Source organism: Artibeus jamaicensis, unplaced genomic scaffold (genome assembly GCF_021234435.1).
Source record: "Artibeus jamaicensis isolate MK-2021 breed Jamaican fruit bat unplaced genomic scaffold, CSHL_Jam_final contig_354, whole genome shotgun sequence".
In the NCBI taxonomy this organism is placed as follows: domain Eukaryota; kingdom Metazoa; phylum Chordata; class Mammalia; order Chiroptera; family Phyllostomidae; genus Artibeus; species Artibeus jamaicensis.
In genome coordinates, this window is record NW_026521803.1 from 28,865,298 (window position 1) to 28,891,913 (window position 26,616).

The 26,616-nt window shown below is 52.2% G+C and overlaps 1 protein-coding gene across 3 annotated transcripts in view; it reads right to left on the reverse strand.

Moving 5' to 3' along the window:
* The window catches only part of ZBTB7C (zinc finger and BTB domain containing 7C), a 303,147-nt gene that overhangs the window by 205,464 nt on the left and 71,067 nt on the right, over window positions 1-26,616 (reverse strand). For 2 of the 3 annotated variants that reach the window (XM_053664405.1, XM_037165114.2), the window contains exon 2: window positions 22,319-22,536. The gene's annotated coding sequence lies outside the window, so the exon portion shown is untranslated. Of the gene's footprint in view, window positions 1-22,318; window positions 22,537-24,370; window positions 24,456-26,616 lie in introns of all 3 variants that reach the window. The other variant, XM_053664404.1, reaches the window with a different exon arrangement.

Genomic DNA, 26,616 nt, shown 5'->3' on the forward strand with positions numbered 1-26,616 from the left:
GCTCTCTAAGAGTCAGCTCTGGTCATGTCATGCGCCTGTCCCTGGGAGCTCACCTGTCCCTAGCTCCTGGGACAACGTCTCAGTTAATCACTGGCTCTGCCATGTGTCCAGCATGACCCCTGTGTAAGGTTGATGCTGGGCAGTGGTGAGTGGACAAGCTCCTCCACGATGCCACGGGACAGTGGTCCTCAGTATTAACCGATTCCGTTTGAACCTTCTCCACCATAGATGCTGGTACTTCATGTAGTTTCTTCTCTTAGTCTCTACTGTCATCTCATGTGACATTCCTATAGTGTTTATAGATCCAAGAAGCTTTTATATACATGGGTCATCTGATCCTCCTTTTGCTACAGTTAATACTACACCCCCATCCTTTTGTAAGGGTGGACCTGAGGCTCAGAGAGGTTATGTGACTTGCCAAAGATCACACAGTACTTAATCTTTGAATTTAATGCTAGGCTTTCTGCTTCCCAGGCCAGCTGTCCCAAGCTCCAGGGAGCACCATTCACATACAGGAACCCCTGGAATTGTGAAATGGACCCACCCTGTACCTAGCAAAACCCAGAAGCCACAAGCCAACAAGAGTAGAGAAAAATTGCCAAGAAATAGCCTAGAGCAGGAGTTCTTGAGACTGCCTGGGAATGAGAATCACCTGCGGAGGGGACGCGGCAACACGGGGACCCTCGGGCACACTGGTGGGATTGTGAAATGGTGCAACGCCTGAGGAAAATAGTAGGGGGTTTCAAACAGGACCACCTCATGATCCGGCAACCATATTTCTGAGTAATACCCCCAAACACTGAAAGCAGGGATTCCAAAAGATACTTGCACATCCATATTCACAGTAGCCAAGAGGTGAAAGCAGCCCAGTGTCCATCACCAGAGGAGTGGATGAGCAAAATGGGGCCCTTCCATACAATGGAATAGTATTAGGCTTTAAAACGGAAGGAAATTTTATCACCTGCTACCGCATGGACAGGCCTTGAGGACATAATACTAAGTGAAATGTGCCAGACACAAAAAGACAAATGCCGCATGATTAAATATGAGTTGTCAAAAGTACTCAAATTCCTTGAAACAGAAAGTGGAATGGCGGTTACCAGAGGCTGGGGGAACGGGAAAGGGGAGTTGTTTCATGGGTGCAGAGTTTCAGATTTGCAAGGTGAAAAGTGCTGGAGACCTGTTCCACAATACTGTGAATATGCTTAACACTGCAAACGATACACTTCAAACGGTTAAGATGTCACGGTTTGTTACATGGTTTTACTGCAGTAAAATGTAATAAAATAAAAGTCCCCTGCTCGGGCCCCACCCCAGACAAGTGAGCTCGGAACTGCAGGGTGAGCCACTGCAGGGTGAGCCCAGGAAGGAGGGTTTTCAAGTCCCTTTCACCACCCCCACCCCTTGGCATGCCCCAGTGCATCTGAGGTTAGCCTGCAGTCACCGTCTATTCCCCCGCCACCTAAGGTACAGAACTCCAACCAGTGGCACTGGCCAGGAAACTTGTTAGAAATGCAGAATCTCAGGCCTACCCCAGACCTGCTGAATCATAACCTGCACCCATTACCGACTCCAGGGCTGTGTAAACAGAGCCAATGCTGCCGAGGACAGAAGCCACAGAAGGCAGACAGCATCGCCCTGGGGCCCAACCCTGTGTAGGGAGACTTCTCTGTGAGTGAGGGGGCCGGATTCAGCAAATAAAAATATAAGCTACCAGCTTCTGAATTTCAAATATACGACAAATTACTTTTTTAGTATAAGTATATCCTGTGCATTCTTTGGGATATATATACAATTTTTTTTCATTGCTTATCCAAAATTCAGATTTAACTGGGCAGCCTGTGTTTTATCTGGCAGCCCTACCTAGTAGAGTCTAGAAAAGGGGGAGAGAGGAGACGAGTGGGTGGGTTACTGCAAACAATGGCCAAGTGCACCGAGAGCTGCTGGGGCTAGTGCAGGGGATTATGGGTGGTGGCAGGTATGGGCTGCACTGGTGCCAGGTCATGTGCAAGACCCAGTCCTTCCAGAAAGCTCTTTCAAGAAGGTGTCTCCAGCTGAGCTTCCTTGGAGAGCAGAGCAGGAAGAGCTCACAAGGCCAGGCCACCCCTCCAGAGACCCTGGCACCTGGAAGAAGGGTTCAGGATGCAGGCCTCCAGAGGTGCTGGCCCTGACCCTGGCTTTCATCTTTAATGAGCTATTCTCCTAGGACTTCACAAGCAGGCAGGCAGGCAGGCAGGCAGGCAGGCAGACATTATTGGCAGGCAGCAGAAGAGACTGGAGCAAGGCTATTAATGGCTATGGTTTCCCCTCGGGTGCCCCTCTTCGCCTAGGGTCTGCACAGCCTCTTGGGATGAAAAGAGCCCTCCATGGAGGGCATGGTGACTGTGGGATGGCAGCCCTCTCCTATCCTTTTTGAGCTGTCAAAGCCCATATTATCATCAGCCTGGGGAATGCCTTCAAGAGCACCAATTAGAGTTGGGACATAATGTGTGTGTTTGCAGAAGCTGGTTGCATTCAGATACTGGGCACACTGCAACTTCTGCGTGAAGCAGGTACCTGGGGAGTCGGCCTGGAGAGATGCACCTGGCATTTGTCAACAGCTAGAAGTTGGGGGTAAACCGGCACACCAGTACTGCATTAGGCTCCCAGAACTCACAGATTTTTGAAAGTTCAAAACCCTAGCATTTCTATAGCCTAGCAGGCTACAGGAAAACGACGGGAGGTTCTCTGTGATCTGGTGAGGAAGGGACAGTGGGCTTGGATTCACGGTGGAGTGAAGGTCATCCCATTTCCTCCTCTTCCCCTCCTCCCACTCCTACCCTGTTTGAGTGCAAAGAGCACAGGCCTGGTACTCGGGAGCCCCGAGCTTTGCCTCTTAACCACCTTGGGACCCTGAAGAACCTGTCCCCTGTTTTGGGCCTCAGTTTTTTTATTTTAGACCAAGTGAGAGATAAGCAGGTAGACTGGAACCTGTGTTCAGCCCCAAATCCCACACTCCTGATAGGAACAGAAGCTCCTAATAGGCACAAATCGATTGACCTCTCCAGCAGAGCTACTGCCTTTGACCCTACCTCCCACTCAATCCACCGGCCAGAGAATCTCAGGCTCTGACTGCAGGGGGCGCAACTAGCTTCCTGGCCCTCCCCTACCCAAGTGTGGCAAATGGAAAGGCCCACAAACAAGGCCTGGAGCAGGCTCTGTGGGTGGAGGGTAGACTTTCCTGACCACTTGAGCACCTGGAAGCCTGCAGCCCTGCCCCGCTCAGGAGGACCAGCAGCTCCCATGGCCCCCGCTCCTCTTGCCTCTGGAGAGTCACACCTTCCACTGCCCAGCCCTGAAGGCCCAGCAACCAGACTCCCCCGTTCTCCCACCCAGACCCCCCGACTGCCACCACCCACCACCCAGGACACCCAGGGCCTGCGCCTGGCCTGGACAGAACACTCGTTACTCATGTTCCCCCTTCCTCACAGATGGGTAGAATTGTAATTTTCAAAGAATGTTACTAAAAGTCTTCATGGAAAATAAACAGAGGATGTTGAAAGCGAGGCGTGGGGGAGAGGAGACTTTGAAAAGAATGATTTTTCCATGTGTGGATTTAGGAATAGGCGCTGACTGAAGCCGGGACATGGGTGTCTGGGGAGCCCAGACCCCACCCCCAGCCCATGGAGAAAGCCACGGGTCATAACCGCAAGGAGGTGACTGTGGAATGACGAAAAGCCGGGAGACATGATTCTCTGGTGTGACCTTGAGCAAGCTGCCAGACCTCTCCAGGCCTCGGTTACTCACTCTGTAAAATGGGGATATGTGTATCCATTACAAACGATTGTTGTGTGAATTAATAAACGTGAACGTGACTAGAACATAGAAGACAACCCACAACTGTTGCCCTTCCAGCAGTTTTGGCTAAAATACTGCCCCCAGCTAGGTGTCTGGCCAGGGCTAAGGCCCTTGGGGAAGCAGGCACCATCGTCATCATATCTGACTTTGAGACTCATTTCCATCATCACAGGCAGACGGCAGTCAACGCCCCAGGTCCTCGAGCTATGAGGGGAAGCCGGTATTCGCACAGCAGCGTCTGTTCCAGGGGTTAGCTCTCGATTCTGGCTGAAGAGAAGAATCTTCTGCGGAGGCTTTAAAACAGGCAGACTCCTACGTCCCAGAGCTGATCTTCTGATTCTATTAGTCTGGGTGGGCTGATGGCCTCAACATTTTTAGAAGTTCCCTGGGGCAACTCCAGTTTGCAGCTGGGGCTGAGTAAAGCTCACCCTGAGCTCAATCAGTCCTTCCCCTCTGCTGGAGGGTTCTCTGCCTCCTCTCCTTACACACACCCCCACACACGTGGTCTCACTTAAGTGCATACACACTAGCAATAGGCCCTGCCCCCTTCCACGCTGCCACACGTACCCAGCTTGAAGGCGTCTAGGCTCACAGGTGCTTAGGGGAAACTGAGGCCAGGTAAACAATACCAGTGCAGGCACAGCTGTTTGTCTTCTGCTCTCTGCCACCCCCTATTGATACCAGCCAGCTGAACATGTCACGGCTGTCTAGACTGGTATAGAACTACCTGCTTCATCGACAGCACCCTTATCCCCTGTCCAGGTGAAGCTTTCTCCTCCTTCACGCTCTCTGTTCTCAGGTGTCTGGCTTCCTAGAGAGGCTCCTCTTCCTTCCCCAGTGATCGGTAAAGGGGCTCCCAACCAGCTCCTTCCAGACCAGCTTTGCTCCCAGCCTGGGCAAATGCCAGCATGGTGCTCACACCATTCTGCACCTCGGAATGGTAAAGTCTGTGGCCCCAGTCTCCCTGCAGTCAGACCTGGCTCACTGCAGCTCAGCATTGGGCTCGGGATCAGAGCCATTGCCATGTTCATTTATTTGCCTGACCTAGGCCCAGCTGTGTATACCCCCTGGGGCAGGGGCAATTGTTCTGGGAACATCCTCTATTGTTTGCTCAATCCCAAGCCCAGCCCTCCTGTCTCCCATCACTTCTGTTTATTGCTGGTGTAAAAAGAGTCCCACCCCCGAGCAGATGTTCCTGGTGGCCAGGGGCCCCTGAAGGAGTCAACCCTTGCCCACTCTGGTCACCGCATGCCCAGCTCTGCAGAGTGAGGCCCTGCAGTCAGCCTGGGCCTGGTGGTGAGGGAGATAAACTCTGCCCTGAGCAGGACTCTTCCTTCCACAGTCAGCGTGAGTTCCCGCCTCCTCCCCTCCCAGGAGCCAAGCCCAAAGCACAGGCTGTGGGTGTAGGTTTCTGAGCTCCAGCCTCTGCGAGTACAAGGCCCAGCTGACTTTTTAACACAGAGAAGATAGACAAAGAAAAACAGGGTCATACAGACATATTTTGGCAAGCAGTGGAAGGTAAGACACGTTTCTCCTACTATAAATTTTCCGTCAATTAATAAACATTTGTAAGCGACTCCAAAATGCAGGTGGGTGGGTGTGGTGAACCTTGATCTGTAACTAGAGTCATTCAGTGGGCTCCTGAAGGGCTGGCAGTGTTGGTAAGTCTGTGTGTGAGTTCATTCATTCATTCAGTCCTTCATTCAGAGAGATAGCGTGGCATGGGGCGGGGGCAGAGCCTCTCCAGGCACACAGTGCAAGTTCAAATCTTGCTTCCATCCCCACAGCCATTTGGGTGTGACTTTAGGCCAGTTGGTCACCTCCTGAATGTCGGTTTTCCCATCTGTTAAGCACTCAGCAGAGCACCTTTCGCAGAGGAAGCAGTTAATAGATGTTGGCCATTACCATGAACCTGGCAGGGCTCTGGGGAACATAAAGTTCCACCAATATTTTTGTCATCAAAAGCAATGAGCCACAGCACACGTGGCAATGCGGGTAGATCTTAACAAAACCACATTACGTGAAAAGCACTGCGAATACCACAGACAGCATGGTGGACTTTGTACGAGGCTTTAGATAACTACAAGAAAATATACGTTTTAGGAATATGTGTGGAGACAATACAACTAGGTGAAGGGAACACAGGGGAGTGATGAGGGGGATGGAGGACAATGATCCGCATTCTCCCCCTGCCCCGCCGTGGGTAGGCGTCGGGGGCGAGGCCTGACGCAGGAACTTATGTTTGGGTGTAGGTTTTGTCAGATCCTAGGTTTGTTGTGGGTGATGAGCTCTTGGGTGCTCCTCGGATTAATAAAAATAACTACATAATTACATAATTAAATAAAAGCAGACTGTGCATGGAGCATGGGAGAGAATGTCAAAGACTGTGAGTAAACCAGTTCTAAGCATCTACAGTCCAAAACTGGGAAACAGAGACAAATATGCTGGGCCCCCACTGCAGGTCAGACGCCGTGCAGCTCTGGGTGTACACAGGGGACTGTAGTAGCAGAAACCCCGCCTTCTGGGAGACAGACAGGAAACTAGACAGTGTCAGAGTGAGTGCTGTGGAGAGGAGGGGAGTTCCTGGAGACGGCAAGCAGGTGGTCCGGGAGGACCTCTCCGAAAAAGTGACATTCGAGCGAAGGCTTAAGGAAGAGGAAAGAGGGGGCTTGCAGAGTTCTGGGGGCCGAGCTTCTAGGCAGAGGGAATGCTCGGCAAAGGCCCGAGAGCCTGGAGAACAGGGAGCTGTGGTACAGCAGGCCGGGGCCGGGTGGGGAGGTGGTTGGCAGGGACACCAGGGGCCTGGACGACCACTCTGACTGAGGACTCTGGCTGTGACTTGGGGTGACGTGGGGAGCCACTGGAAGGTTCTGAGCAAAGCAGGAAGCCACCTGGCACGTTGTCAAGCCTGCTGTTGGGGCAGAGGCAGAGCCTGGGACGTCCATCAGAAGGCTGCTGTAATAATCCAGGTGAAAGAAGAGGCCACCAGCTCCGGAGCAATAACAGCAACAAGGTGACAAGTGCCCAAATCTGGCAGCAAGACCAGACATGTGTCTAAATAACCACGAAACAAAATCTACAACAGTTTACACAGAGTGTCCACTCCTTTGTGTCACCAGGAGAGCACCCGGCCAGGTGCAGGGACTGTGCTGGCACCGCGGACCCTGCCTCTGGGCAGCCTCCAACCCTGGGTCCTCAGGCTCTTCTCTCAACCCTCTGGCAGCCACCCTGACCAGACACCCTGTTCACCTGCACGGTCAGGCAGGCAACATTCCTTCTGCACCCAGGGTTTGCCAGCCCCGTGACTGGGCCCTACCCCAAAGCCCATCAGGGTTCTCCAGCGCCCTCATTATGAGCCTCGATGTGGCTCAACCACCAGGGAGCCCAGAGACGCATTCATCACTGGTTCTCAATCTTGGCTGGAAATCCCCTAAGACACTGAAAAACGACCCGCGTCTGCGTCCCACCCCAGAGACTGCCATAAATAGGTCGGGGATGCAGCCTGGCCACTGGAATTTTCTCAGCACTTCCAGGCGATTCTAACGTGCACGTGCAGTCGGGGCTGAGAGCCACTGCTCCCGTGGCCTGGTCTGGCTTCCCCGCTCTGATCCCTTGGGGGTGCTCTGTGTCACATGCCTCCCTCCTGTCACTCACCCTCCCAGGCAGAGTCCTGGCTGCTGCAGCCCTTCCCTGAGGTGAGGCCCTTGGCCGGACCTGACCAGTCCTGAGCTGAGCTGAGGGTGCCCACATAGGCGGGGGCTGGGCAGGGCAGAGAATGCCCGCCCAACTCCCACCATGGGCCGGGACTCTGGGGCTTTCTGTAGGGCAGCACCACAGGCCAGGAGAGGGAAGCAGACAGCAGGACCACCCGCTTCCAGGGGCCCCGAGGCCAGAAAAGCCCTGCGGCTCAGATGCATTTAATCAAGACTGGACTGGCTCCCCTCCCCAGCACCTCCCAACCTTCCTCCTCTAGGAATGCATTTTTATTAGGCGCTTCCTAGGTGAAAATGCTGCTGGGCTGGGGGGTGGGGGAACCGGATGGAGTGTGATTTACACTTACCCTGAGTCCTCACACCTCCCAAAGGCAGCCTGAGTGGGCAGCCTGCTCACACAGCCGCTGGCAGGTGGGTAGCAGGGCACAGGCGGCACCCCGCCAGCCAGGAGCCCCATCCCCGCATGAATGCCCCCAAATCCCAACCAAGCTCAAGGCCCTTTGGAAAAATGACTAGGGGAATCTGCGTGGATGGCAATATCTGTAAGATTCCAACAAAGACACCACTCAGAGAAATTGCCTGCGTCTCCCAAACCCCATACAAATTTATCAGGCTGCCCCTATTAAATTTTCTCTGTGCTCCAAAAGGCTACTTTGACTCTCATCTGCCCCTAAGCTCCTTCTCCAGGCTTCCTTCCCTGCTCAGCTGGGAATAAGAAAGCTCATTTCCCCTGGAAGGAGGCTTTCTAGGCACTTCCTTCTGCCCTTCAGACAGTGGGCCCTTGACCAGAGCAGTTTCTGGTGGGCTTAGCAGGATTTCTCAACCTAGGCACTGCTGACATTTTCGGCTTCTTTGTTGGCGGGTGCAGGGGCAGGGGAGGGAGGGACAGCTGCCCTGTGCACTGTAGGATGTCCAGCGGCATCCCTACTTCTACCCACTAAATGCTCGGAGTCCCACCTCCCCAATCTGTCACATGAAAACATCTTTGCAGACATCACCAACTGTCCCCTGGAGATGGGGTGAGGGAAACTGTCCCCGTTGGAAACCACTGTGCTACAGCAACACCACCGGGAACCTCTGGAGGGCAAGGACTGGGCCAGCCAATGCTTCCGAGACACGGTGCTGTCCCAGGGCCAGGGCAGAAAATGCACCATGGGCTCATGACTGCATGGCCTGGCTCAGGAGGCCACGCCTGTCCAGGCTTCAGTGCCAAGCCATCCTCTGTAATAACAGTAACAGCCATATGTGCTTAGGGCTGACACTGTGCTAAGCACCATCCACGGATTTTCTCACGTTTTTCTAGAAAAAAATACTGCCCCTATTTTACTAAGGAAGAAATGGAGGCTCAGAGAGGTCAGGCGACTTGCTCAAGAACATACAAGAAGGCAGGCAGTGTGACCCCTGAGCCCATGGTCTTACCCGCAGCTCGGGACCCCGCCCTTAAAACAGAGGCTGGGGCCTCTGACTGCCTCCAAAGTCCTTTGCAGTTCTGTGGCTCTGCCATTCATTTGATGTTGCTATAAAAGTGTCCACTGGGCACCCTGCACCCCTTGTGTCCGCCAGCTCCTCCCTGCAGGACGCCGATTGTGCACTTGGCACCCCGGTCCATACGCTCCTGCTGCAATCCAAGCACTGTGCCAGGGTCCAGCTGCCAACGGGACGTGGCGTTTACCCTCCAGTGAGGAGGCAGATATTCAATGGCCTGTTGGACATTTATTTACAACCAGAATAAGAGCCATCAGGGGGCCTGACCCAGCCCAGAGGGTCAGAGAAGGGACAGCCTCCTGCTCCGTGACAGACACACAGGGTTGACCGCCCTACCCCGGAAGCCTGCGTGCGGAGGGAGAGCAGGGCACACACAGCCTGGGGTGGGGAGGAGCACTGCAGGTTCTAGAACCCCAGGGAAGATGGTGCAGGAGGAGTCTGGAGAGGTGGGCAGGACCAGTGGGCCCCAGCAAGAATCGCCAGAAGCAACAAGAGGTCACTGGCAGATTTAAGTAAGGAGCGACATGACCGAGTGAACATATTGACCAGAGCAGCTCCAGCGCATGGGGTGAAGATGAGGGGGAGGGGACAGGAGAACATGCAGGGGGACCTGTTGGGCTGCTGGCTGGCCCAGGGGAGGGTGATCTGGGCTGCGTGGTGACAGGGGGCTGGAGCAGTGACATTAAACACACAGAGCAGAGGGGAACAGGTAAGGCTGAAGCTGGAGGCCTGGTGGACAGAGTGGACGGTAGTGCTATTCACAGGAGGAAGGGTCCAGGTATGGGGCCAAGGTCAAGAGTTACTTGCGGGCACCTTGCATTAGAGGGGCATAGTGCTGGACAACATACTGATTCACTGAGAAGGGATGCCAAGAGCCCTTTCCTCGGAGGGGGCACACCATGAGCCCCCACACCACTGACTTAGAACACACGCTGCCCAGGAACAGACGAACCAGAGAAGGCAAATGTGCAGACGGCCACACTCTGGGGAAGGAGTCTGCATGATGACACTGTAGGTTGGTAGCATTATTACCTTATCGGCTCTGATGAGATCGCAGTCAAAGGTGGGGTCGCCTCAGCCTATAATACAATATAAATGGGCTCTTGGATGGCATTTGGCTGTTGCGTTGATTCTTATTCACTCAGAAGCTAAATCACAGTGCTAATGGGAAACATGTGTGAAATATCCCTTTTTCATGCACTAGCAATGAAAGGACTTCACAAATCTGTAGCCAAATGAAAGTGCTTATGAGTAACTGAAGTCTGCACACGGGCATCACTGCAGCACCGTGTCCAAGCCAGCTGCACTGAAGCTCTGATTTCCTGTTAAGAAAGCGCTCTGGCCACCTGGGAGGTGCAGAAGCACCAGAACAAGGATTCCTCAACCCAGGGCCTGAGGATTTTAAGTGTATTTCACACCATGAGGTTGCGCCTAGAACCACTGAATGTCAGGATGGGAAAGGACCTCAGGCCACTCAGCTCACCTGTGTGACAGGCGAGGACAGGGACCTGAGCAGGGCCACCAGCTTCTCAGTGCAGATCTCACTAGTCCAGGCCACGCTGCTTCCATCCCTGCGTTCAGGACCCCGGCAACCCTTTCTGGACATTCCACATCTCTGGGGCCCAGGCTTCTTGAGTCTTCAGGGACGGAAATGGGGGTGGAGACTATTTCCAACAGTCCAGGCAGGCAATGAACAGTATTGCATCCTGGCAGGCGTTTTGGTAACTATGGGATGCCAAGGGGCTAGGGGACAGTCACCTGGAGGACAGGGGGACGGGGCGCAGGAATCTGGGGTCAGGTCTTGTTCACTTATTTATGTACAGATAACACACACTGGACCTACTTCTAGAAAAGAAGTGGGGCAGTTGATCATTCAAAATGCACACACACACACACACACACACACCAAAATAGCTCAGACTGACACGGGATTGCAGATTTGTCTTTAAACATGACAAGTGTTTCTCTGGGAGACTGGTTTAAAAAACAACTTCGTCCGTGCACACGGTGGAATACTACACAGCTACTAAAAACAGACGATGTTCTAGGTACTCATGTGGAGATATTTCAAGTTTATAAATTTAAGAAAATAAAAAAGCAAGGTGCAGAATAAACACTAGGCTATTCTGAGTATGGTAAAGTGGTACACTAAGAATACATATTCAAATTTCTGTATTTTAGCATAAAGAAACACTGGAGGAATAAACCAAAAAGTAATATAAATGGTGCCTATAGTGGGTAACAGGGGCTGGGGCTGGGGTAAAAGGGGACAGGGGAGAGTGAGAAGTTGGAGTATAAACCTTTGTGTGTATTTTGATTTCTGAATGATATAAATTCTTTACCTACTCAAAAGTATAATTCAGTTAAACACAAGAGGAGAGAGGAAATGGAAAATAATTCCAAGCACAAGGGCCAAAATGTCTCCCTTCTGCCCTCTCTGAAATATGGGTGCTGAGAGTGCTGTGCCTGGTCCGGAAGAGGAGGCTGGAAATGAGCACAGATGGGCAGGCGGCTCAGGCTGGTCTCCGAGGCCTGGCCTCCCAGCCTCCTCACTCTGGAGGAAACTGAGAGGGTGGAAGGGCAGGGTCAGGGTCAGGCTAGCACCACTCAAGGCCTGCCCCTGTGCCCACGTCTGCCCCCTGACCCGGGCCTGAAGCACCGTGATCCCAGCCCCTGACAGTCTGTGGCTCCAGAGCAGCCAAAGTGCACAAAGTCCGACATTCGGTTCTCAGGCTCCTGCCTGCCCAGCACACTCTGACCTGCAGCTCCAGTCACCTCGCCCCGGCCTTCCTCCCTCTGTTGCCTGCTTGGCCCTGGTGGCCCTGGTGGCCCTGGTTGTGGGGGGCACTTCCCTGTGCCCCAGCATTGCTCAGCCGCAGTACTGGCTGAGGAAGAATCTGGAGAGGCGCGAGGACAGTACCCTCAGCAAAGGATGGCAGCTTCGTGTGGCAACGACATGTGCCCCTTGGGGGTGGCCAACCATCCAACTGACGAAAATGGACAGCGAGCACCAGATGTCTATGGCAGAGGTGACGTTAATTCTGGCCTATTAATAAACTTAATCCATATTATAAAAAAGTAGAGTGAGGTATATGAGTAGTTTTTTTAAAGATATTTAAAAAAAACATAAGCTACAGAACCTAATTTGTAGCCTGGTCCCATTTCTGTGTAATAGGGATATATTTTTCCAGATCCATGGTGACAGTATAGATGCAGACAGTGACAAGGACGTAACAGTTCCCTGGACTGTTGATAGGGATGATCTCTGAAGCGGGAGGGAGAGCATCACGATTTCCTTCGCTTTCTCAGGTAAATAGTTCCACACTGTTTTAACTATTCCCCCACACAGAGCGGTGATTATTTTGATAATCAGAACACGATCCGCCTCACCCGTTGCACACCAGGTCACGCTGGTGCACCAAGTCAGAGGTTCGGGGAACCTCCACTCTCAACCCCGTGCCCCCCGGCAGATGGGAAACTGAAGCCCAGGGGGGTCGAGTGACTTTCTTGCTTGGCCTCACACAGTGAGTTAATGGCAAAGCTGGGCTGACAGTTCCTACCTCCCAACTCAGCCGTGCACTCTTTCCACTGTGCCATGTGGCCTGGAAATACAATAAGTGTGTATTTGTGGAGGGTTCTTTATGTGGCTGGTAGGGGAAATACTGTGCTCCCCCACCCACAAAAAATATACTTGGTACTCCAGAACCTGGCTGCCTCGTCAATACCACCACCACTGACTGATGGAAGGTTCCAGACAAGTGTTCATTTAAAGATGAACGTTAACTGTAAATCAAAGCCCCAGAGCAGTGCTGAGTTATAAAGCAAATTAGGCCGAGTGAGTAAATGGCTGGTCTCAGCCCCAGCGCTCACCTGACTGCTCCCACCAGGCTGGGGGAGGAAGTGCGGTCTGACTCAGAAAAGCGACAGAAGCCAGGGTCAGGGGAAGCTTCTTTAAGGAGTGTCTCTCTGATATAAAAATAAACACCACTGTCTCCCCAAAAGGCAGAGGAAATGGCAGAATGCATATTAATCAATTAACAGACGCTATTCAGTCTTTGGTTCCACCAGGTTCAGAAGGCCCTGCTGACAGCTGTAAGGATGGTGACCTCTTCCATTTGGGCCTGAGCAGGCTGAGGCTTTACAACTTACAACGGCTTTAACTCATCTTCCTGTTGGCTCCTCCTGTTGTCCTGTGGCCGGCAGTCTTTAACTTTCATGTGTGTGTCTGAGGAAGTGGCTACATGGCTTGCTCAGGGTCACACAGGACATTTCAAAGGCAGAGCTGGATGCTGGGTCTTCAGGGCCAGGCCGTGTGCTTCTCCCACACACCCCTCTGCGGGGGGCTGCAGGCCCAGGAGGGTGCACAGATGGCCTCTGGGAAAGTGAAATGGCCAAAAACCACAGTCTCGAGTCAGGTGCCACGTCTCTTCCTCCCAGACCACCTGCTCCACGGTGTGGACACACGTGGTCCCTCAGACTTTGTCCTCTGAGTGTGGTTTGTGTATGTGGGTTTGTGTATATGAATAGGTACTGTGTGCATTTTTATAATGTTTGACTCTCTATACCCGTTGAAGTGTTTTTACATAATTGCCCATTAAACTTTCTCTATAGTTAAATGGCGTCAATAGAACAAGTAATCTAATTATTTCCATTTGATGGATAAGGAAACTGAAGCTCAGCACTACTTGTCCACGTCTTGTTACTCCTCGGTGGCAGAAGGGCTTCAAAGAGACGGTGTTCAAACTGAACATCGTTAAGGGCCTGTGGGGACCAAGAGCTTTCTCTACATCATTTCATTTCATCCTCCCAACCATTCTGGGAAGGAGGGGTTGTTACCCCATCTTACACTTGAGGGCGCTGAGACTCAGAGAGTCGAAGTCACCTGCCCCAAGTGTCAGAGCCAGAACTCAGCACAGGGCGCTGTGAGCCCAAAGCTGAGGTCTGTGGATGCTCTGAAGGGCCACAGTGGGGCCAGCTTGGAGCCAGGCACCAAGTAAATCCTTTCCCAAAATCTCAATACTACCAATAGCTTTCTGAGCCTGCAAATGTGCCGGGAGTGGGCTGAGATCTGTCCACACAGGACTCTTGAGGACAAGGCATTACGTCCAGCTTGTCTTGCAATCTTCATGTGGCACAGAGCCGGGCCTCCTCGTTGACTTGAAGCACCCCACTGCAGCCCTGTCCTTTCCTGGGGCCTTTTCTTTCATCCTGCTGTGTACCTTAAAGGGCAGGGTGGGCTCTCACATAACAAGCATCCCGGAATGCTATCCGCATCCTGAATGACGCCATGCCCATCTTGCAGGGGAAGTCAGAGCTGCCCAACCCACTCTCCACACCCAAGAAACCAAGTCAGCTCCCCGGAGCACCTCAAACCCCTTCACTTTAACTAGAGCAACTGCTGCCCACTTTTTTCAAGATTTCCACTCAGGTTGTCTTCTCTCACTGCCCTAAGGAATGATTTAATGGTGATGATAAACATTTCCACATGAAGGCTTAGGTGTCGCTGAGTCTAAATGCATTGCTTTGTTTCTGTGGTTCATGTATATATTTTTACAAATGTAAAAGAGAGGGCAGGACCGAGTGAGTGTGGACGGGCTAAGTAACCTCAGCCCCTCTCAGCTCTGGTGGAGAGATGGAAACAAGGGGTGGAGACAGAGAGGGGAGAGGCTGGGAGGGCTGGGCAGGGGGAGCATCGACCCCAGTTCTGGGTGGGGAGGACCTGGGCTCCCAGTCAGATAAGACTGTAATCCAAACAAGGTTTATGTGCTCAGCTGCGGAATGTGAGAAAGTGGAGGCGGGAGGCAGGAAAGGGTTCCAACTGAGTGACCCATAACCAACAAAAAGAGATGGCCTGTCCAAAGCCCCCCCCCCCCAGGTCTCAAGGCCCAGGTCAAGTGCCACCTCCTCCCGGTGGCCTTCGAGGACCACCCCAGCTCAGAGCTACCCTCCTTCCTCTGGGTCCGACCCTTTCACTCACCCCTGGGGCTGGTGGCATCGCCGGTCCCCATTACTGCTTCTTCTCCCCTCCCTGATTCTGTCTCGAGCTCCCAGAGGCAGAAAACTTGTTTTTTACCATTTTTGGATCTTTTGCACACGTGACGCCGACAGCAGTTCATACTCAGGATGATGTCAGACTACACCTGCACCCAGACCCACGAGCTTCCGAGAAAACATGGCAGACCGCGTTTCAGAAAGTAACACCAAGTAACAATCACAACCTTAACCTGAGCTCTTGGGCTTTATAATGTATGAAGCCCTTTCTTGGTCTTATAAGGTAGGTGGCAGGTGAGACTCGGCTCATTTTACAGGTAAGAAAACTGAAGCTCACAAGGTTTAGTCATTGCCCAGTGACCAGTTAATAAACGAAAACAGCACTGGAACCCAGCTTTCTGCTGTTGTTCAGATTTTCTTGGGAGAGACTGGAGGTTTCTACGTCCTTAAGCACAGGACACGCGTTTTAGGGAACACTGCATTGCTACAGCCCACCCCCATCCAAGACGCACAGTGCATATCAGCATAAGGAAGGCTCTGAAGAAGCCCACTGGGCTCAGTTCAATGCAAACATCTCCAAACGTTCCTCACCTGGAACACTTCCGTGCATGGGACATTTTGCACAGGGAATTTCCACTCCCCCATCGCAACTTTCCTAAATGGTAGACCACGCTTCCGGGAGGAGCTGTATACTGCAGACTAAGAAAGGCTTCAGCTAGCTGAATAGAGCTCTAATGGTGAAATCGCAGGGCTCAGCCAGCTAGTAAGAACACTTCTTATTACTATGTTTTTTTTACTTTTTATTATTGAATTTTCAAATATACAAAAATAAAAGAGCTCCGTAAATCCTCATGGACCTGTCACCAATCGCCAAACCAGCTTCAACAACAGGCGACATTCTGAGTTTGCTTCTCCTACCCTCTTTCTTCTGAAGTACTTTGAAGAAAATCCCAGATACCATATCATGTCATCTGTAAATCCTTCAGAATGCAACGCTGCCACAATATTACCCACCCTAAAAAATTAACAATAATTCCTGAATATCGGACACCCAACCTGCATCTAACCCCTTTGATTCTTTCCACTATGTTCTTCCAAGGCAGGTAGGCTGGAGGCAGGATTCACACCAACCCACAGAGGGCCTTGCGTTAACTTATAACAACTCCCCCTGGACCTCTCCATTATTTCCCGCACCACCCTGTGGAGGAAGCTTGGAGATCCTCTTGGTCTGGATTTGGGGCCGCCCCCTCTGCCAGGGTGTTTCACATGTTCCCGTAGTCCCTGCATAAAGCAGTAGCTGGATCTACAGCCTGGACCAGATTCGGGTTCAGCTCCATGGCAAGAGAACGTCATGGGCAGTGCTGTGTCCTTCCTATTATGTTGCAATTAGTTGTCCAACTGCAGGTAGCAAAGCTAATGTTGGTCTACAGGTTTGGATGGTGGGGCGCATGTCTTTGTGATCGACTAGGTCCTCCGAGTGTCTCCACAGTCCTATCACGCTCTAGAATTTGGTTCTAGATCCATCTCTAACCCAGGATTTGCCCATTTTCTATGATTTCGTGGAAGACTCTTTCCTGCCATCGGGCTCCAAAATCTACCAGCCTGTCCTTTCCTAGGCAGTCTCTAGGTGATCTTTTCTTTTTTCTTTTATTTAAAGAAAAGACATTTGAAAATGGACAGAGAAGCTGAGGATGTGATGCTCCTTTCAGGTCAGAGCCTACGAGTGACCCCATGGGCTTAGCTGGAGTCCCAGGGTCTCAGCCTGTGGATTTCTCCACCCATCTCTTAGGACACGAGAAGCAATCTCAAGGAGAACAAGAACACATAGTTCAACATGATAAATATGCATCCAAAATGTTTAAAACCCAAATTACACAAATCAAGCTTATTCTGAGAGGTTCATTTTGCCAGGGGTCTCTAGCGCTCCAATCAGCATAATTAAATAGTACGATTGCTCTAGAATTGATTGTGGTTTTCACATTTTTTTATCATCTCAGGACCATTTCAGCGAGATGATTTTAAGCTAATAAGAACCCCCAAATTAGAAACAAATTACGGAGATGGAAAATACAAACGTATTTGTTTGTAGTCAGGTACTATTTTTATCAGCAAAATCATGAAAAATTAAAATTGTTCACCATTCATATGAAGGTTGTCAGTCAAGGGCAATGTGGCTTTCTGCCTCTCCCTGCTGCAAAATTTTAAGGTGATACATCAGAAGCTGTCCTCCGTGGGCCCCCAGAAAGTAATAAAGAGACTACAAACAGAATTACGCAGGCAGACTGGGCCAGGAAAGAGTGTCGCCACCTCATACTCTCAAATCTTTGGAGAATAAGCTTCATAACACCTCCTGCTTTTCAAATGAGTGTACACAGACCCAGCAACAGGGTTCAATCATTGCAATGGTTTCTCATGCCCACTTAAAAGGCAAGAACGTGAAGGCCTGGGGAAGCTGGAGACCTGCATGGGGTCACACAGCAAGCTTGGAAACAGCCAGGATTAAGTCTCTGTCTAAATGTGCTTGGTTTTGTAAAGCCCTCTCCTTGTTGTCCCCCAAATGTGCCATAGATTACCTTTTAAAATAGATGTTGTCATAATGACACCAGTTTGGAGGACTCTTGTGGGGTTCATGACAACCTCGAGCGTTCCAGCCTCGGGGGAGGCAACAGGAGTTGAGAGCCGGCTGCTCCAATGGGGGGGACCCTCCGTCCAGACAGGCAGTAGCACAGGGACCCGAAGACCACGACAGTGAGCGTCCATGGACTGCTGACCCAGCCACACACCGTGGAATGTTGACCCAACCTTGAAAACACCATCTCAGCGCCCGAGCCTGGAGAACGTCTATTCATTTTGTAGACTTCATACTGATTCCGGCAGAGCTGACACCCAAGTCAGCTTTGCGTCACCAACCTCTACCTCCTTACTCTGCTCTTTCCACACCGGACCCTGTACACACGCCCTTCAAGCCTCCTTCCCTATCACAGAGTCCTCACTAAACCCAAGCCTGGTGAGAGAGAAGGACCTGAGGAACTTCCTTAGATGGCTGTGTCACTCCCCTTAGGCCTGGGAGGATGAGTTCTGAACTCCTACGATGATCTGGGTAGATTCCAGACTCAGATGACAGGGCCGCCCACTGACATACAGGCCCTTCCCTCTCCTGGAGGAGACCGGCAGATGAGTGGCTGATTCACAGGTACTGGCCCTGTGGGGAGGAGCGCCCAGTGGGAGGGAGCACAGGGCTGAGTCTGCCGGTGAGGGGACAGTGCTGGGGGTGCCAGCCCGCCATGGACTGCTCAGTGGAAGGGCGCCATAAGAATTTCCCCAGTCCCCAGACCAGAAAACACACCCAGGTAGGGAATGAAGAGTCTAGATAACATTTTATAACTTTACAAAGGACTGTCACGTACCCTGTCTCATACTAGTCTCAGAAAAGCCCCAGGAGGCAGAAATTATGTAACTCATTCTTCAGACAGGCTGGGCGTAGGAGAGCTTGATTTTGCTGAGTGCCGACCCTGAGCCGGCTACACGCATCAGGGTGCTATGCGAATACATGTGCACAGTAATTACTGTTTTCTGCTGCTGTTGGGGCTCAGTCACTGGAGCAGCTGTCATTTACAGAAGAATAAAGAATGCACTCGCCCACCCCCAGAAAGAACAGCCGTGTGCTGTGACAGTGGGCTCCCTGGCCCTCAGGGGGAGTTACCTGTATTTTTATGAGTGAGGAAAGAAAGGCATCAGGTAAGGTGAGGATGGACCTTTACTACAAAGGCTGGGGCTGGGAGACAGAAGAAAGAGGGTTGAAGGACACGCAGCTTTGGGAGCGGGATCCTGGGTTGGATCCCAAGACAGTTGGGATGGCTCAGGTAACAAGTCTGAGGAGCAGACAGCCCTCGCTCCACAGGAGCACAGCGCCCCGGTGGAGCCCCTGCCTCGGAGACGAGAGCCCGCAGGTTCCAGCGCGCCCCACGGCAGAGCTGACAGAGGCGCACGAGCTGCCTGCAGTGCTTGGCTCCTCCAGAGGACCAGGTCTCGATGAGGAGGGGCCACAGGCAGCTGCCGCTGCCCTGGGCCAAGTACGAGCCTCACCCCCTGCCCGTCTGTCCTGACCTGAGAAGCCCCACAGTTCTCATACCGCAGAAGGACTGAGACCGAACAACAGAAACGCCTGCTGGGAAATTTCACCAAACTTAGCCAGGAACTCAAATAGGTTTTCAGTTGATTTAGGAAAATAAAAAGGATTATTTCTTGACATCAAATGTCACAGAGCAATTATTCATTAGTTGAGTTAGTCCTGATAGTTACCCAACGAGATAGAGATTATTAGTTTCACTTTTTACGAAGCTTCTGAGGCTCAGAGAGCTTCGGGAACTGCCTGAGGTCAGCCCCAGACCCTGAGCAGGTGGCCACGTTCTGAGCCCAGCTGGTGGGACGCACAGCCAGGGCTGGGTCCAGAGAACATATGTAATGCTCCGGAGGGGTGTCCAGCCTTTTGACATCTCTGGGCCATACTGGAAGAAGAAGAGTTGTCCTGGGCCACATATTAAATACAGAAACTCTAACAAAAACTGATGAGCACAAAAAAAAAAAGATTTTAAGTAGAATTTATGACTCTGTGTTGGGCCGTATTCGTAGCCATCCTGGGCTGCGTGCCGCCTGCGGGCTGCAGGTTGGAGGCTCCTGTGAGCAGTCTCCGATCATTCAAGCCAGTTCCCCTGGGGCTCCGTCCCAGATGTGTCACAAGAAGGGGACATAATAGTAAATTCTGCTATTTAGCTCAGGAGTCACCTAGCCTCTGGGTATGCCTTGGCAAGATGTTCTAGACTCTAGTTCACGTTCTAGACCTGAGCTGTCCAATACAGGAGCCATTAGCCACAGGTAGCTACAGAGCACGCGAAATGTGGCTAGGCCAAGATGAGATGTACGGTCAGTGTCAAATACACCCTGGACTTCAAAAACGAATGTAAACTATCTAATTAGTGATGTTTATATTGATTGCATGTTGCAAGGGTAATACTTTGACCATGTTGAGTTAAATGAAACACATTACAAATCATTTCACTTTCTATATTTACCTTTTTTAAGGTGGCCATGAGAAAATTAAAAACAACCTGTGTGGCTTGTGATCAGCATCTCCTGGGCGGCCGGCCCTGTTCCAAAAGCCCAGTCTTGCCGGGGTTCTGTATCCACCTTCCCCTGCCCCTCTCCCAACAACAGGAGGCCTCTCAAGCATTCCGAGAAGGTTCTCTCCTCTGAACATTTCTGGAAATTCCTGGACCCACCTGTCTCACCCATACCCAGTGCCCACAAAGAAACCCTAGGCCTACAACTGCCAAAGCACTCACATGTGGTGTAGGCACTAGTTCCGAATGTTCCAATCCACCTTAAACCACCTTATCCACGACCAGAAGGGTTCTGATATCCAGGCTTTCAATGCCCAAGTCTCCAACCCTGTGAGCAATTGGCAGCCCTGGGAATTAGGCTGCGTTTCTCCCAGCCTCCTTTGCTCCCACTCCTGCCAGACTGTGAGCTCCTGCATAAGTAGAACAATGGAGGTAAACTAAACGTATTGATCACTTTTTAGGGTGCTGGCTGCTGTGCCAAGTGTTTTGCATGATTTATTTTATTTAATTCTCCCACCCAGCCTGTGAGTAAGTATCGTCCCATTTCAAAGTCAGGAGCCTGAGGCTCTCAGAGTCTTGGATCTGCCTTCACTCTCAAACTTCTTCCTATACATACTCCCCCACCGGAAGCAGACACCCACCAGGCATTCTTGCATTTCTGTACCTAGCACGGGGCCCAGCAGTAAATATTGGTGAGGTTTAACCAATCCTATGCTCTTTTGTGCAGAAAGTGTGCTGCCCCTTACTTCCCTGGCCTTGGGCATGATAGAAGTCCTCATCCACCCACCTGCAGGCTGGACCTGTCCTGCCTCCTCCTACCCTCTATCCCCTCCCACCCTGAGGCCCCACAGGGTCAGGCCTGCTCAGGTCCTCAGTCAGGTCTAAGATGCACAGATCACCAGCCCCATGAGAGGTGGGCTCTGGAAACAGCCCAGGGCCAGCACACTGTGCTGCGGGGTCCCTGGGGACGCAGCTGGCCCTGGGCACCTGTGGAGCTGCCAGTTCTGCAGCTAAATCCCTCTAGGCAGAACAATCCCCCAACTATCCTTGCTAGGGCCCCTAGAACTTGATTCCCCTTCCACTCTCTCATACAGACAGGAGCCAAGTCCTGAGCCTGCCTGGTGCCTGTAGCTGATCCATTTCCTGGATCTGGGCTCTGATTTCTGGATTTTCTTCTTCATTTTATTCTTCCTGCCTGATTTAGAATGAGGCCACCCAGAAGTCTCACTACTCTGCCCCTCCCCACCCCTTGGCTGGACCTAAGACCCGACCCCTGGACCCTGACACTGGCTGCAATGGAATGGAATTTGCCACACCCCCTTGGGCCTCCTGCCCCAGGCCATTGGCTCTCTCCCCCTGCCCTGGTCAGTTTCCCAAGGCCCCAAGCTATTTTTGCTCCCGCCCCAGCCTGCTGTTTCCCTGATGGAAGTCAGCAGAGTGGTATACTGCAAAACACACACAATGAAGACCACAGAGCCAATGAAACAGAACTCAACCCTCCTGTATCCAGTCCCAGTGCCCCCACCCCCATCCTTCCAACCTCAGGTCCTGCCTTCTAGGCTGTAGGGACCTGTGTGATGCCTCCTGCCTTGGCTGGCCACCCCACCATGTCTGCCAGCCCCTCCCGGGCTCTTCAGACCCCAGCCATGACCTCCCCCAGCCACCCCTGATCATCTGCTCCTTGCCCTGGCATTCTTGGAGGGACGGAGGGAGCCACAAAGTCCCCCTTCCTTTTTTTTTTTTTTACAAGAAATACTAACCTATCACTTCTCACCAATCCACCAAAGAGCTGCTGTGCCCCTTGCTGCCTCTGTTTCCCCCTGCCACCACCCCTGATTCCCAAGGGAGCTGATAGGGAATGATGACTTTCTGATTTGTTACTCTGAGTTCTTCAAACAAGAGGTGTCACATCCATAACAGCATCAGGCCTTCCCATTAGACATAGGAAGTGAACACACCTGACGCTAAATCTTCCAGGGCCTGGCTCCCGCAAGTGCATGGGGCCGAAAACTAATAACTGGAAAGCACCTATCTATCATCTTATCAGGCCTTACTAGGTTTGTTTGCATAGTTATCTTCCCAAGAGTTGACATTTTATGTCTCTTGCAGGCTGATGTATTCTCCTACCTGTCACATCATTCAGAAAGAATAGATGAGCCTCAGGTTCATTACCTGTCATTACACTGTGTACATGTCGCCAGGGGCCGAAGCACCAATTCTTCTCGAGTCTCCCAGCTGGTTCAGCCTCCTGACTTAGAGGCTCCAGGCCCAACGAGCCGCGGAAGACGCGCAGGTCTCAGGCCCTGGGAGGGCTCCTCGCCATCCCTTACTGTTTTCCTGGCCAGCCCACTCGTCAGGGGTGATGAGCTCACGGCTGCTTCAGAGGGGACCTGCAGGAAGAACAGAGGTCTCTGTTACCAGGGCCAAAGACCCATGTCCAAGTTTTAACTGTTCTAGGACTTTCCAGCCGTGCTCTCATTGCTCTTTACTATTAGGTCTTGCAGTTCCTGGTGACTCTATGAATCTGCCTGAGTCAGAGTCTTTCCTCACTGCCCACACCCGCCCACCAACACCACCGCCAGGCCTCTGCATGCCGCGTGCACGTGGACATCTTTATTCCTGTCTTCTCGCCCCGAGTATTTCATTTTATCTTCCTGAAAGACCTGCCTTCAGTCACATGTCCAAACCGCTGTTCTGAGCGTGGCTCACACCCAGTAACAGAACCTCACTGCAGGGAAGAGCAAGGACCTGGCTCTCCCTCCACCAACAAGACCTCGAAGAACAAGGACATGTCAAGTGGGGTCAGTCCTCAACTCTGGTAGCCCAGGTCCCAGGGATAAGGTACCCATGTGGTCTGGGGGCTCCGGGAAGGCCACCCACCTGTGGCTGAGGCTGCTTTCACAGACCTCCACTCAGAGGACAGATAGGGGTGGAGATGCAGATCTCACTGGGTGAGGGACACAGACACCGGATCCCCTGAGTGACCAATTCCATAGCCGAGATCACGGCTCACATTCTGGGATGGGGTGGAGGTGGGGGGTTAAAGGCTCCAGAGAGAAGCAGCCCTGCCCCAGAGTGGAAATCCACTCAGCCCTGCACCTCTGACCAGGCTTGGGCTCCAGCAACTAGGGTGGGGGTCGGGGGCGGGCTCCTGTGGCCTAGATGGCTGTGACCTTGAGCCCCACATCTCAGGCTCCTCCAGGCATTTGTGGACCCCCTGCTGAGAAGCAGCTGTGGCAGGTGGACAGCTCTACCAGGGCACCCGGCGCTGCAGGTAGGAGGAAGCACCCTGAACAGGGATGGGGGCGGCAAAGGAAGGTGGGGACATGAAGTGCCATGGATTTTGTAATCATGCTAATGAAAGTACCTTACCACCCTACAACGGTTTATCCCCCTGGAAGGGTTGTGCATCATCCGACCCATTTGATTCCATAGTAGTAATGTAAAGGGTACTTTATTTTATTTATTTATTTATTTATATTTTTAAATTGTTGTTCAAGTACAGTTTTCTGCCATTTACTCCCATCCCAGCCCACCCACCCATCCAGCCCTCCCCCCTCCCTCCCATTTCCACCCCCCCTAGTTTTTGTCCATGTGTTTTTTATACTTGTTCCTATAAACCCTTCCCCCTTTCCCCTGAAATTCCCTCCCCTCTCCCCTCTGGACACTGTCAGCCTGTTCTCTACTGCAGTGTCTTTAGTTATATTTTGCTTGTTTGATTGTTTTGTTGTTTAGGTTCCTGTTAAAGGTGAGCTCCTACCCTTTGCGACAGCATGGATGGAACTGGAAAGCATTATGCTGAGTGAAATAAGCCAGGCAGTGAAAGGTAAAGGGGAATTTTAAAGATGAGTAAACAGAAGCACAGAGGGGTGAGTTAGAGAAGGAGTCAAGGCTGGAATCCTTGACCCCCAGTGGTCACCCTCCCCAGCAAGCTCCCTGGTGCTAGAGTAATTTCCTGTCTCCTCGGGTGTGGCCGGTCAGCAGGAGTGGGGAGGAGGAGGGAAACCAAGGTGGGCTTGGCCTGCTGTGGGGGATGGGGAGACAAGGAGAACAGTCACGCCTTTGGCTTCTCCCAAAAGGAGGGTCTAGGAGGAGAAAGCGCAGCGAGAACAGAGTGATAAATAGGGAAGACAGGGCTGTGGGGGCTCCCAGCTACCAGGAGCAGCTCCGGCAAAGAGGAAATTGGCTGTGATAAACAGCCACAGCTTCGGGGGCTGGGCTGACCTTGAGCCTCCTGGGTGACCTGGCTCCCTATGGTTCTGGCTTCTAAGGCGTCTCTGGGCAAGGCGGTATTAGGGGTTAGAAGTTCCTTTGAAAGAACAAAGAAATTACTGTTATTACCTTCAAAAAGCCTATATACACGTCAATGCTCTTTTGTATATCTGACATATTTCTAAATAATAAAAATGAAGAAAAAAAAACCATGCAATTCCACTCATATGAAGAAGGGTCTCAGCTGCTCCTGACAGTGGGATTCTCGGCTTGATTCCAAAGCTGCTCGGCTTCTATTGACACAGGGGAAGTCACGACCTAGGAAATTCCTACCTGGCAATGGAAGGCAGGGTTGACCCACATCCAGAACTCAGAGCATGAGGTCACAGAAAGAGCAGAAAGGCATCCCCTTGGTGTTAGCAGTATGTGTCCCAAGCGGCCTGGTGGGTCCACATTTAGCCCTGCAGCTCTTAGTGAACCCTACTACGTGCACTGGGTGCCATGCAGGAGGGAGAAAATGCGCACCCCTTGAAAGCCAATCGCCGGCCAGTCCCACTGGCTGCAGTCACCTGGTGGCTCTAGTTCCCGGCAAGCCCCTAGGGCACATTTGTTTTGGCCAGGGGTGGGGAAGGTGGAGACAAGAGCCTTCCCAAGGCCTCCTGCAAGGTAGGGCCAAAGCGTATTCACGGCAGATGGTGCTGTCGCCCTCACTCCAGGGTTCTCGTTCCTAATTATCTGTGCTGTCAGCAAAACAATTAACCCTCCAAGAAAAATTGCACCGTCCACTCCCAACCATAATAAAAGGCAATTTTTTCCAAGGGCAAGGGACACTCAGGGCAGCGGCAGAGGGAAAGCAGGGCAGCCTCGTGTCCGGTTCCACCTCTCGCTCCAGCTCTCACTCGCCCTGGGCCATTTCGCCATCCTCTGACCTCCCAGGTCGGCCACAGGCATCGCACCCGCAGCCCCTCCTGCCTCGGGGCCGCATCTCCTCTCCCATAAAAGGAGGGTGTGAGTCCCATCCCTGGATCCCCGGGGTCCCCTGCAGTCCCACAGTGCCATCATTCTATCTATACAAGCCCAGTTTTTTTCCTCTGAATTTTAAGTTCCTTTGGAGCAAAGGCTGAATTTCCCTTCCTTTCTCCTTCCCTCCGTCCCTCCCTCCCTTCCTTCCTTTCTTCTGTTATTGGATATTTACCATGTTTCTTCCAGGAGATACAGAAAAAAAAAAAACATCTATTCAACCTTCATGACCACTCCTTGGAGCTTTCTTCCTCTGAGATATGGGCAGAAGAGGGAAGGTGGGGGCAGGGAGGGGGGCTGCCAGCTGCTTGAGGACTTGGCACTTGCTTGGCATCAGGCTGTGGGAGGGAGGTCCTGTTGCTGCATTTCGATTCTCTCTTAAGATTCGGCTGTAGGAAGTCAGCCTCCTCTCCAGAGAGCTGAATTTGATGAGCAAGCCACTCGGGTCCCTGGGGCAGGCCTGCGGAGGGGTGCAGAGGTGGGATATAAGGAGATCTGAAAGCCCCTAACAGCCGCTTGGGGGCCAGTGGCAGCGGAGGGCCAGCCTTCTGCAGGCCCTCATTACACAGGGAGGCATGAGCGAATGAGCCAGAATGCCCTAGTTAAAGGAACTGCTTTACCGAAGGGGCTGAGGCCTGATATTTGTTACCCAGGAATCTACTATTTAAGGCCGGGATCAGTTGGTCTCATTCATCCGTCATCACGCACTGTCACGGAAAAGAAGACAGGGTGAGTAAGAAATTGTAGAGCCTTCGCTCTCAGAGCAGTGATGTCACCCAGGGCAACGTTTTGCAGGTACGATTTGGAGAGGTTCAAGGGCAGGCCACTCACAGACAGAGAACAAGACCCTGCCACTTGGTGGCCCCACATCCAGGTCTCACCCTGTCCCACTCTACTCTGCCTCCCAGGATCACCCCTGAACAGACTGGGGGACATATGGGCAGAAAGGACAGGAAAGTCCAGAACGGGGCACTGTCCAGCTCCCCGAGGGGCTGCAGGAGCCCTCCTTAGGCAGGGACAGCACTCGGGGAACCTGGGGAAGTGAAACAGGTCAGGACTGAGGTGTGGGGCAGGGAGCCGGGACCCCTCCTCCACCACCATTTTGGCCTAGTTCAAGCCATGTGACATCTTCCTTCCCCCTCCGCCCTCCAGGCTGCCAGCGCTGGGCCTCACCCAGCGCCCAGGAGCACAGGCTCAGATGCCAGCTCCCGGGTACAAAAGGGGTGTGTTTATAATTC